Here is a 13,857-nt window from a genome sequence, read left to right as displayed (position 1 = left end):
ATCGAGACAAAGATTGCGGTGAATCGTGTTATTTATTTATTTTTTTTTTGAAAATTAAAAAAAAAATATTTTTAAAATATTAGAACAAGTTTTATATTATGCCGCTTGTCATAACATAAAATTCAGGCTTCTGTCTTTCTGAAAAAAAACAGTTTATGAAAATGGTGGATTTTAATAGATTTGAACTGGTTACAAAAAAGTTTGTTTGACTTCCATTTTTTTGTCCGTTCCCACTGTGTAATAAAACTTTCACTTTAATAGCAAAATAAAATACCTACTTCATTTGATTACGTAAATTGAGTTCAAAAGTATTAGGGATGTAAGGATATTAAAATAATAGGGTTATCTATCCGATATAATACAAACAATTTCTAGTACAGCGCAGAAGAGGTAAGTGTTTATAGCTTATTTTTTTAGACTTATGATTTTTCCTAGCTTATTAAATGCCTACTTCAGAAATCGGTCAGAAAATGTTTGCTTACAATAGTTCATATTATAAAATACTAGCATGAACATTTCGAGGTGTATGTTGAGCAAGAAAAAAAAACGGTCAGTTTTAAAAAAAATTGACCCCTATTGTGAACCATTAAAATTTATTGTTTTGAGCTCAAATCAAATTATTAAGTAAGACCCATATCCAAGGAACCTATATGTAAAATTTCAAGTGTGTAGACCCAAAATTGTCGGAGGAGTTCGGTAGAGTGTTCAAAGGTTTAATTGTTGAACTTTGACCCCTTAATCGCCAAATTTCTGGCCGACAACCGATCACATCGATTTTCCCAAATCTCAGTACCCTGTATATCAAATTTCGAGTCTATAGACTTAAAATTGACAGAGTTATTGCGTAAGGAAATGTACACACACAGACACACACACGGACAGACAGACACGTTCACTTTTATAGATATATAGATTTATTCCTGGAATCTTATTTTACTGTTTTGTTTTACGCCAAAATAAGCTTTTTGTGTTATTTAATACCAATCGCAGTAATTTTGTAAAAGCATTTAATTATTCAATAATTGTATATCATCGCATTTATTTCATAGATTTTTGTTTAGTTGTGTTCTTTTAGGGCATATAAACACGTTTAGTGTCATTTGCTGCCGTATTCGAATTGAAAAATAAATGCCTAGCTTCAGTTGCTTGTAAGTTAAAATATTTATTAACGTGGTCTGATTTATTTGTTTCAGGGGGAAAAAAATGATGTTTTTGTTTTTAGTTTGCAAATATGTTCGATCAATAAAGCAAAACGAAAAAAAAAACAATAACTTTTTTTCATTACAAGTAAAGAGGTTAGTATTATAAGCCTGGAAACCGGCACTTAAATATAGAGTACAATAGAGGGCGACCCCTTAAAATATCACAAAAAATAAATATCTTTTTCTAGCTACAACCTATTTGAATCAAATACCATTTTTTACATTATATGGAACGGCTCATCAACAACTTGTTTACGTTAAACTTGAAGGCAACCATATTGTAGTCAGCTGGAAAGCAGGAAAACGGAAGACAATTCCATAGGTGTGCAGTTCCAAGAAAGAAGCTCTGCTTATAGAATCTACATTTAGGTTTAAGCACAGATAATCAATGGGGGAAATTAGTGATAGTGTTTTCTGCTAGATGGGTGTTTCTTGTGAAAGTTTGGCGAGAGGGAACCATACATTGGAGCTCAGCCTAGAACTTGTCATGAAAATGACGATAAAGCAGAGACAAACTCGCAACATCTCTTCTGTTAGAATGTATTTGCAGAGAAAGAAAAGGACATCCTCTAAGAGGCTAAGAAGTCTATTTTGAACTCTATAAAAGCAGGATAATTCATTTCTAGCAGCTCCTGCCCAAATGTGGCAAGAGTTCTCCATCATACGACGTACTTGGCTCTTATATAGATAGAGAATTGCATCAGAAGTGAGATATCTACTGGATCGATAGAAAGATCCCATCATTTTTCCAGCGGCTTTGGCAACGGATTTAATGTAAGTCATGAACAATTAATTTTCAGAACCTATTTCTCAACGGTTGTTCTCGTATCAGTTAGATATTCCCATAAAATAGATTTCATCAAAATCAAATAAACTATTTATTAAATACAGCGGAATGTATTATTTAACCAGCTAAGTATCCTGGGCATTATATTTTAGGACAAGGTCACCAACACCAACACACTGGGGCATGCTGGCTGTATCAGCTTGCAGCATCTCCTCTTTCAGCGCAGATTGCGCTGGTTGGCTCATATCGATGCCTCCGAGAGTAAGTACAGGCCAATGAACATGACAGGGTGACGTCATTACCAGGTCATCATGTAGGTATACGATGCCTAAAGTTTCTTCTGTTAAACCACGTGATCACGCTTATAGGTATAAAAATATTTTGCGTTGCACCTACCACGCTAATAATAAAGCAGTTTCAAAAAGATAACCAAACAAAATGATACACTCAATTTGATTTCGTTTGTCTTTACTTTTGAATCTGATTCATAATTTACAATAACAATTCACCTACTATAAAATAGCTCTAGGATACATATACCTATTGAGTTTAATATATATCTATACTGTTCTTGTTAAAAAGTCCTCTATTTCTAGTTTCAAGAACAGATTAAAGAATTTAATTTGCGAGGAGATATTGCAAGACGCAAGCCACTGATTCCTGTAATAAACAGAAATCACCGCCTGGACTTCGTCAGATGCAATGTAGATCATGGCTCTGCATATTGGTCAAAAGTGCTTTTTAGTAACGAAAGCAACTTCAATAGACATCTTTCTAATTTTATACAATAATTACGATTATATTTATTAGTTTTAAACAGTATAAACAGATTTTTATTAAATAATATTGTTCACGGATGCCTTTAGAATCCCTAACTATTTAAATTACTCTATCGATTGTATTTTATTGCATGCTGAACTCGTTGTAAAATAAAAAAAAATACAAAACAAAAATGGTGTAATAATATAAAAAAATACTTTATCAATTTACAAAAATCGATAATTTAAACACAAAAAAAACGCAATTTACCTCCTATAGAGACAGTTATATCTACTGTTTTTGCAAATACATATAAACCTCCTTTAAACATCATATAAACTAAGAATGTTTTTAAAAAGTATACAAAATTAACATTTTAAGTTTGGGGATCACTTTCCTCTATGAATTTAACGTAAAATGAGAACCGACTTCTTGGCCACGTAACGGTAAAAGAAACATGTATTCTGTAGCAGTTTTGGTGGCGTGGAAAGGAACAAAAATTAATACGTTCCAAACATTTTAAAAATACGTAAAGAAATCTTAAATCGTGGCGGGATGGTTTTTAAAGATATGCTTGACAACGTCTTACCGTTAATTATTATTTCCAGATAGTTTTGAAGCGTTTTACACACAAAAAATAGCGGTGGCAATGTATAATTCCTCCTTGTATTTTTTCTGCCGTCTTTCAAATTTTTGAACAGATTACACCCTTCTTATAAAAAATATGTTTTATGTTTAGACATTTATTATCCAATGTAAGCCATATTGTTTTTGCTGGTGCGCGAGTGCATTCAAGGTTTGACGTATATACATTAATTTTGTATGATCACTTGCACGTTTATACATTGTGAATGGTTTAAAAAAATTGAACTTAAATATATGCCTAGAGACGCTAAAATGTTAAGAATTTAAAATAAAAACACATAAATAAAAGTGTTTTCATGACAACATGTTCAAATATCAATTTCTTTTATTTCTTTTAAATAAAAATTATAATGATCATCTAATGTATTTTATAATCGATTTCATAAATATAACAAAATGAAAACGTTTAAAACTGTTCTAAAAATGAAAATAGAAGACAAACTTAAGTATTGAATTAAAAAATATAAGAACAAATGAGGAGTTTGGTAGAGTTCTCAAATGTCAAATCGTAGACCTTTGACCCCTTAATCCACAAATTTCTGGGCGAAAACCGATCACATCGATTTTCCCCAACCTAAGTACCCTGTATATCAAATTTCGAGTCTGCAGACTGTAAATTGACAGAATTATTGCGTAGGGAAATGTACACACGCAGACAGACATATAAATACACAGACACGTTCACTTATATATATATATATATATATATATATATATATATATATATATATAGTAATTTATAAAATATATATGGCGATTAAGCTACACTGAATATTCCTCGTTTTATTCACTCTAGGACTCCCCAGGCTTATGTGCGAATTTTTTGGTTATCTATCGTTTTTATATGCTCCTCTTCTATTGAGACTTTAGTTAGCCAATCAGCTATCTAGTATCCACCGCGACCTTCCTATCAGCCAATGAGCATGCATTTATCGGACAAAGGATCTTTTTTTTTAAACTAGGTTAGTTTTTTTATTGTTGGTTTATATATAAATATATATATATATATATATATATATATATATATATATATGTACATACATATATGCACACATATATACACACACATATATATATATGTATATATGTGTGTGTGTGATCGTTTATGTATATTCATGTTTATTTAATTTATTTATTTGTTTATTTTCTATTGTTTTTTTTGTTTTTAAACTATTTTGTATTGCTATCCTAGAGTAAATTTTATCTTGTGAACACAGTTATTTGCTATTTCTCTTCTACAGTTTAATAGATGATTGGCTAACTAAAATCTCAATAGAAGAAGAGCATATAAAACGATAAACAACCACAAAATTCGCGCATAAGCCTGAAGAATCCTAGAGTGGATGAAACGCGGAATATTCAGTGTAGCTTTATTACCATATGTATTTTATAACTTACTAACTAGCTCTACCTAGGTATTGAGCACTTTTGGAGTAAATACTTAAAGTTTACGCATAAATCTATACTTTCGTATATTAATTTATGTGTGTAAATTAAGTAGTTATATATATATATATATATTATTTCAAAGATACTATCTTGTAAGAGATAGATAAACTCACTTTCGGGTTTTTATTTTCTTTTAATTATACAAAGGCTATGCCGACAGCATAGCCTTTTCATTGTTTTGGCTCTGGGCATATATTCGACACAGTTAAACGAAATTAATCAACCGAGAACCACATCACTCTACAGAAATACATATAAGATATCAATGGATATATACCTGCAAATCAAAACACGGAAAAGAATATGCTGTTGTCATAGCCATAATTGTACATAGTATTGCGTACAATTGTTTTGGCTGCATTGGTAGCACATGAGCGTAACATTGTTTATAAAATTATAACGTGCACAATTTGGGTATTGTTAGTAAGTTAGAAAAAAAGAATATGTCAAAAGTTTTTTTTAGTAAACGTTTATTGCTGACATTATGTTGTAAGGCGCTTATGATATGCGTTTATATTACAATTTTCGTCTGTTTATATTGATCATAATTTTTTATCTTGTGTATTTATCATAAGCTTTTATGGCGGAAGTTTTTGCGTTTACACACATAGCTCATTACTTTATACGAATAATAAACTGTTTACTAATATTATATGATAAGCGTAGATAGATTTTAATAAATAAATAAGTAATAAAAATCAAGAATAGCAACATAGGAAATCTAGCTTCAGTAACATAAAAAAAACTAATCAAACCAGAAATTTAAAGGCGAATGTAAAGAAAGCACCACCATGTTGAATATATATGCCCAAAAATGAAAAAAAAAGAAGAATTTTCGTATAAAAGTTGGAAATGCCCCAAACATATCTATAAACTATATACGACATTGCCGGGAATCGCATATATCACACCTATATTTTTATTGTCATCGAAATCTGTGAAATCGCCCGGTAGGAGGCTTCACATACCCCCATGCAGTAAATTAGTCCAAAATATATGTTATTCTACATTGCACTCAAGAGAACCTACTGTTTTTTTATTAAATTATTTTACATAAACTTATTTCCAGTTAACGAAAACAAAACATTAAGAAATGTTTGTACGGGTTTGAACCTACAGACAACGTAGTGCAAACAAACAAAAAAAAACAACAACAAAAACACACGTAAATTTTCAAGTCTTATAAAATTCTTTGTAGTGAATGAAAAAAAATATGTGCGGAGTTTGAACGTACAGATCATGTCATTCAAAAAAAAAATTAACCACTGTAGAATTTGCACGGCCCGTTGTTCTATCATTATTGCTAAGCGACGACTTGGAATAAATGTCTTTACCGTTGATAGATCAATTAAAATAACTGTTTCGATCATCGATGATCGGCATATATCGAGGGTATTCTGAGACAAAACTTAACTAACATCACTTCCAGACTTATACACTAAAGTTCTGTGAATTTTAAAGAAAATCTATCCAGCCGTTTCGAAGTCTATAAGGAAGGAACTCGCACACACGGACACATTTTCATTTATATAATTGTAGAGATTTACTCATATTAAAGGAATTTCTATTAGCAGAATAAGATGTCGATAATTTACTAAATCGAAATATAAACATGTGTAAACGTGTTTTAACAGTAAGGGAAGCGCCACTATCATACAAATTTAAAGAAAATGAATAGCGTAAGTCGCCAAAATAACGGCATAAAATTACAAACGTTTTATTTCGTAAATAAAAGTAATCGTGGTGCTGACAAATTTAATTATAATATTGAAATTAGTCTAAAGGATACCAATATAATCAACTTGAAAATTTAAATAATTAAAGTATCGCGAACCTTTTAAACATGTCTAGGACACTACAAAGCAGAATGTTAAGCTCATCGTAAAGATTTGAAAATATTTTCTACGCATGAAAATATGTGATTTTAAAATCAAGAAATATATAATAAGTGAAAGAAGGCTTTATCTGACTATGATATGAACAATAGCCATTAGTCGCGTGCTGTGATGTAATGAATGAATTCGTGAATGTAAAATTGACATGAAATTCCTAAAAATAAACTAAAATGAACGAAAATGGTCTAAAATTACTTAAATAAATACAAAGTAAATGAGACTTAGAATGATATTAATGCACTTAAGGATGAATTCAATGACTTAAGAATGTCTTGAATGCTTAAAACATAACTGGAATACTTCGAAAACAACTTGAATGAGCTAGAGAATGATTTAAATGATTGAGACGGACTGGTTGTAATGTAGGTGATCATTTTACATTAAATTAATACAGAAAAGTGATCCCCCACTTTATACCACAATAGGTACAACGTGTAGTAAGAACAGATACTACACTAAGATCTTGGCCAAAAGACCCAGAAAAGGGGTATTTATTTGCTTCCTCACCGAGCAAATAAGGCACAAGGCCGATTTTTAAAGCGAGGAGTGAAAGAGAAATGGCGACCAATTGGCCGGGGAGTAGGGGAGCTGGATAGTGACAACAGGTATGACGGTTTTCCCCTACATTGACAAAGGTGCTACATTTGGGGTTGGTATTTATTTGCTCCCACACCGAGCAAATTAGGCACAAGGCCGATTTTAATGAAAGAAGGGGAAATGGGGACCAGCTCCCTGGGAAGTAGGGGAGATTTATAGTGACAATTGGTATGAAGGGTTGTCCGTACATTCACCAAGGTCTTATATGTGGGGTTGCCTCCACTTGTGGTCTTTGCTTGCAGTATCTTTCGAAACAAATACTACACTTTGATTTTGGCCAAAAGGTCAAGAAAGGGTATTTATTTGCTCCTCCACAGAGCAAATTAGGCCGAAGGCCGATTTTTAATGTGAGGAGTGAAGGGAAAATGGGGAGAAATTCCCCAGAGAGTAGGGGAGCAAGATAGTGACAATTGGTATGAAGGGTTGCCCCTACAGTGACCAAGGCCTTATATGTGGTTCGCCCCCACATATGGTCTTTGCTTGCAGTATCTGCCGGAACAGATACTACATTTTAATGTTGGGCGTAGTCCAAGAGGTATTTATTTGCTCCCCAATCGAAAAAAAGTATGCACAAGGCCGATTTTTAATGTGAGGAGTGAAGGGGATATGAGGACCAACTGCCCGGGGTGTAGAGGAGCTGGATAGTGACAATTGGTATGAAGGGTTTCCCCTACATGTACCGAGGTCTTATATGTGGGGCTGCGCCCACATATGAACTTTGCCTGCAGTATCTGCCGGAACAGATACTACACTTTGACCCCGGCCAGAAGTCCAAGAAATCTTAAAAAGCTAAGAACAGCATCTATTAAGAACAGACCTTTGATATTTACCAAAAAGGCCAATCACAAAAGTCTTACGGACAGACTGACAGACCGACAGACCGACGAACCGATGAACGTACGGAGTGACTTATAGAGTCGCTTGCACGCGACTAAATATGTGATTCTAAAATCTAGAAATATATAATAAATGAGTATTAAATTTATTAACTAAATAATAACTTAAAAAAATTAATGCATAGAAAACAATAAACCAATTATAATAACATTTGCCGAGAAACTAACTAATTAAGCCCGTGACATATGGAAGTTAAAAAAAAGTAAGAAAACTAAGTGTAATAGATTAAATAAAAAACTGGACACCAAAACACTACGGGTGTCTAATGATTGCTCCGTTGTAAGGCGATATATTACATCTAAAATTGCTGATAAAGCCGGTGTAAAACTATACTCTCTCTCTCTCCTTCTCTCTCTCTCACACATACATACATATATATATATATATATATATAATAATTTATAAAAATATATATGGCAATTTAGCTACACCGAATATTCCGCGTTTCATTCTCGTTAGAATTCGTCAAGCTTGTGCGAATTCTCACGAGAGTGAAACGGAGATTATTCTATGTAGCTTAATTGCCATATATATTTTTATAAATACCTACATAGCTCTACCTATATATTGAGCAATGTTGAAGTAAATATATATATATATATACATATATATATATATATATATATATATATATATATATATATTTACGAGCAAATAGTTAATAAAACATGTTAAAAACCACTTTGAAAAAGAGTGAAAAACATATTTAATTGTAAAAGGAAACACTAAATAAGTGGATAGTCCCTTATCCGCGGAGTTTCGAAGATATACTTTCCTTTTAATCAGAGGGTAAGAGTTAGCAAAATGGGGGATCAGATTTTGCTTGCAAAAGTATTTGATGAAATTGCAAGTAAGTAAAAGATCTTACTTGATAACAAAAAGTGAAGCAGAGGGATATTCCCTTTTTTTAGGTAAGGAAAAAGGTGAGTTCACGTGAATGGATAGTTTGGTGAAAGGTAAATTATCCAATGACGTTAAAATCCAAAAATGTAAATCCAAGAAAGTTTGTTAAATTTCCATTCGCACAAGTAAAATCCAAAAAAATCGCGTAATTGGAAGATGGCCACAAAATAATCCAAAAGGCCGAATCCGTGGAACAATTCACAAATAAGTACAAGGAAAAAAAGGGAAGAATTCCAATAATATTATTAAAAGAAAAATGAGACATGCGTTGAACTCGGCTGCCGAGGCAAGGTGAAATTAAGAAATATGAGTGAAGAAGGTGAAAACACAAACAAAAGGATTGAATGGTGATTTAATAAAATATAAAATAGAAAAGCAAATATATATATATATATTATATGTTGTTCATAAAAATTGATGTATAAACTGGGAAGGTCCTATTTGTAGACTGCAATATTTTGAAATTACTATTTCAACTTTGTTTTGTAACGCGTTAAGGCAAGTTATAATGTAGTCTAACACTATTGTACGCAATGTTATGTTCATTCCAAAATTTTTTTTTCCAAAATGAGTAAGTGCTTGTGCGTCTATCCCTATTGAGATGGAATCTTGAAAGAAAATATTTAAACCTACAGTACTGAACTATTGACCTATACAAATGAGAATTGTATTGTATTCATTCATATATGATCATTGCCTGAACTAGTTACATTTCATTTGATATATATATATATATATATGTGCATATATATATATGTATGTATGTATATATATGAATATACTAGCTGTACCCTACCACGCGTTGCTGTTGCTAAATTTGGTGCAATGGAAAATTCTCATAAAAAGAGAAAATGTATGTTTCTTATATTCTTAGTACAACAATCCACTCTAAAAAAAAGAAAAAATGAAAAAAATGGTACTCTTGCAGAATTGGATCCTTATCCTCAGGATTACCGTCAATCATTGCTTGGGCTCGACCAACAATCAGTGGATAAAGCTAACGTTTAAACGCTAAATGTTTTTTTTTTCTGCATACAAAAATGTGAGTTAGTAATTAATATTTGAGTGATGGGGGGGTTACTATACACAGATTCGAAAAAGTTGTCCAAAAACAAATGAAAGCAAAGGTAAGGTAGGTTAGATTTCTACCTAACTGGATAATTGTTTAGTGTTTCTGTGTAAGATAAAATGTTTAATCGGCTGGAAAAACAGAAATGGTTGCAGACTGTTGAATACGTTAAGTTTGGGAAATGAAGATGAAAACTAAAAACTATAAAATACAGTGTCAAAAATCCACCGAATATGTTACCATGACATAGGCTGACATAATCGGTGGGTTTGTGACAGTATTTTGTATTGTTTTTTAGTTTTAACTCACTTTCTCAAACTTAACATAATCAACAGTGTCCGCCACCATTTGTATCTTTCAAATACACCGATAAACACGAGCTGACTAAACGTTACATTAAATTAAAAGGGTTTGTATTAACAGATACAAAGAAGTTGTCAAAAAATGAACATATAACACATAAATGTTATCAAAGGCAAGAAAAGTAAATGTTCTACCTAACTGGATAAGATTGTAGTGTTTTTATGTAATGTATAATGTGTAATCAGTTCAAAAACATGCAGTGTTTATCGGTATATTTGAAAAATACAAATGGCCGCAGGCTGTATCGAACACGTTAAGTTTGGGGAAATTTGGGGAAAATGAGTTTAAACTAAAAAAAAACTATACAAAATACTGTTAGGAACTCACTCAATATATGTTACTGTGATGTAGGCTGACATATAATCAGTGGTTTTAAATTTTGATCGATACAAGTAACGACTTTTAAGAGTCCCTTTTAGTGATTACCTGGTTTGAGGATATTATACAACTAAATGGCAAATCTGCCCCCAAAATCCGGTATTATTTTATTTTAAGGCCCGTCTCATTCGTATATAACGAAATATTTTATTGTAGATTTCAGTGTACTAAAAACGAATCTGCAAACCGTTTCCGTCGCAAAAAGAAAGTTTTCATGATATGAAGAAATGACTTTTTCGAAAAGTGGGTGATCACTTTTCAATTTAAATTTAACGTAGAATGAGCACCCACCTTCTGGCCACCTGAGAGAGGGGCATTTTTCTGTGTGTAGTGGGTGTTATTGCGGCCGACCCCCCGCCCCTCCAACCAATTTAAGCAGGTAATTTTAAAGGATTTTCCAACGGTAGAGAGACAGCCCCCACCCCAAAAATCGTGGCCACAAAGTGGATTGAATTATTATGGAAAAGTGATTCTTCACTTTTTTAAACTAACATTTCTTCATATCTTGGAAACTAATCGTTTGCCTTAATTATAAAGGTTATTTTCGTTTTCAGCGACCCCGAAAACCTATAGGAGTGGTAATTTTAAAGGAATTTTCGAGGGTGGAGTAATTCCTCATATTTACCTTTTTTTTTTTTCCAATAACATAAAAAATTAAGAATTAGACAAATTTATAGAGCCAATGCATTTACCGATCCGTACTATTTTTTAAATCGTATTTCCAAGTTTAATTAAACTTTTTTATTTCAATTGTCTTCTAAAAAATGTTAATGCTTCTGTACTGTTCCTTGTCTGCTTAAGTTTAATTTTTGCTTATTAAATTGTTAGGCGAAAGTCCAGAATAGTTACAAAACACCCTCTTCTCCCCATGTTAAGAATAGCTTTTTAAATAATAACGTTATTATTTCAGCATGGATCAATAAGTGCACGAGTACCTAATTTCTTAAATAAAGAAAAATCATTCATATTTTAGAATAGATGCAAAATTCCCTCCCCATGTTAAGAATAGCTTTCTAAATAACGGTATTATTTCAGCACAGTACCTTCTCTGCATTAGTACTATCTTTTGTTTATAAAATTGTTAGGTGAAAATATAAAATAGTTACAGAGCACTCTCCCTTTCCCATGTTAAGAATGCCTTTCTTAATAGCGTTATCTCAGCACGTTATCTTCTCTGCATAAGTACCATGTTTTGTTTATTAAATTGTTAGCTGAAAGTACAGTACTCATGCAGAGAGTGATCCGTGTTGTAATAATAACTTTAATATTTAAAAATCCATTCTTAACATGGGGAGGGTGTATTTTCACCCTAGAATTGAATAAAAAAACATAATAAAACTGTAATAAAACCTGGAAATACGATTTAAAAAAATAGCGCGGACAAAAAAAATGTACTTTACCAATCAATCTTATATCGAAAAACAAAACAAACAGCAAAAAAAAAAAAACAAAAAGCAAGCGACAAACTTTTTTTTGGCCTTATATAATAAAGAAAAAATGTGTAAATTAAAACATTTGGAAGATAAACAAATGAATTATGTTTTTTTTTTTTTACTGATCGAGTTAACAGAAAATGAAATCTTTCGTCAATTCGTGGCTGTGAAATGAATCGAACCGGAAGTTCAGTTTTATCAACAGGACAGATTCGCAGTAACGGCTTACGAAAATATATTTATTTTATTTAATATTTTAATAATTCGTGAGGTAAATTTATTTCAATAACATAAAAACATACCTCGACTCTAAAGATGGGTTGTCTGAAAATTTCAAATAAATTGGTAACGTAGAAATATGGTTTTATTCACTTGTAACGAACCAAATTTACATTTATATATATATATAGATATGCATAGATATAGGCAGATACATATATGTATATATATGCATTTATGCATATATATGTATATATATATGCATTTATATATATATATATATACAGAGAGAGAGAGGGGGGACGAGAGAGATAGAAAGAGAAAGAGAGAGGGAGATTTTGTCTAGGCGTAAAATACACTTAAACATGATATTTAATTTTTGTCTGGTGTCGTATATATTATTATTAAGTGGTTATTTCAGCAGTACATAAACAACATTTGGGTGTCATTAGGGCTATTCGAAACAGTAACTGTAGCATTTAGTTACGACTGTACCAACATGACACGCACATAAACCGATTAAATATTAAAAATTAACTAAGATGAATTGTACAAAATGTATAACGATTTTTTTCAATTTTGACCTATTTTTGACCCTTAAAAACTATAAGTACGGCCAGTAGAAAATCGAATAATTTGAGACGCCAAGCGCCGCTCTGCGACTTTGAATTTCGAAGGAGATAGTATGGGGAGAGACAGACAGACATACATATAACCTTTTATATATATATATATATATATATATATATATATATATATATATGAAGGCTTCCTTCAGTCTTGACAGACTATGGATACCTACTGTAAGGGTGCCTGCGCGTTAAATTTGTGTGGCAAGACTTGCACAACCTCTAACCACGCCTCTCCTGAGTCAACATTGTTGCATACCAGTGGCAAGTTGAGGTACAAGACGACTGGAAACAATGCCGAGATAAGCGGTGAGCACATACAGCGCCTAGAATTCCCAAATGGTAACCCATCTGGTATTAGCTAGGCTCAACGTTGCTTAACTTCGGTGATCTGACGAGAACCGGTGTGTCAACGTGATTATGCCGTATATATATATATATATATATATATATATATATATATATATATATATATTCCACATGAATCCCACGCAAAACGTCGCATCGTTTTATGTTACCTATCTACTTTTCTGATGAGACGCATTAGGCTTCGAAATGCCTTGACATAAAGAGTCTCCTATATCTCTCAACTAAATGGGTGTATACCCTTAATGAATAAATGAACTACTCTA

At 32.0% G+C, this 13,857-nt stretch overlaps 1 pseudogene; it reads right to left on the bottom strand.

Annotated features, from left to right (window-relative positions):
* Window positions 1–13,539: 13,539 nt before the first annotated feature.
* Window positions 13,540–13,656, bottom strand: LOC145267257 (5S ribosomal RNA; annotated as a pseudogene).
* Window positions 13,657–13,857: the final 201 nt, after the last annotated feature.

Source organism: Euprymna scolopes, chromosome 42 (assembly GCF_053919585.1).
Source record: "Euprymna scolopes isolate OS-2025 chromosome 42, ASM5391958v1, whole genome shotgun sequence".
NCBI lineage: Eukaryota > Metazoa > Mollusca > Cephalopoda > Sepiida > Sepiolidae > Euprymna > Euprymna scolopes.
Note: the sequence above shows the minus strand (reverse complement) of the source record. Positions and strands in the feature narration are given on the sequence as shown.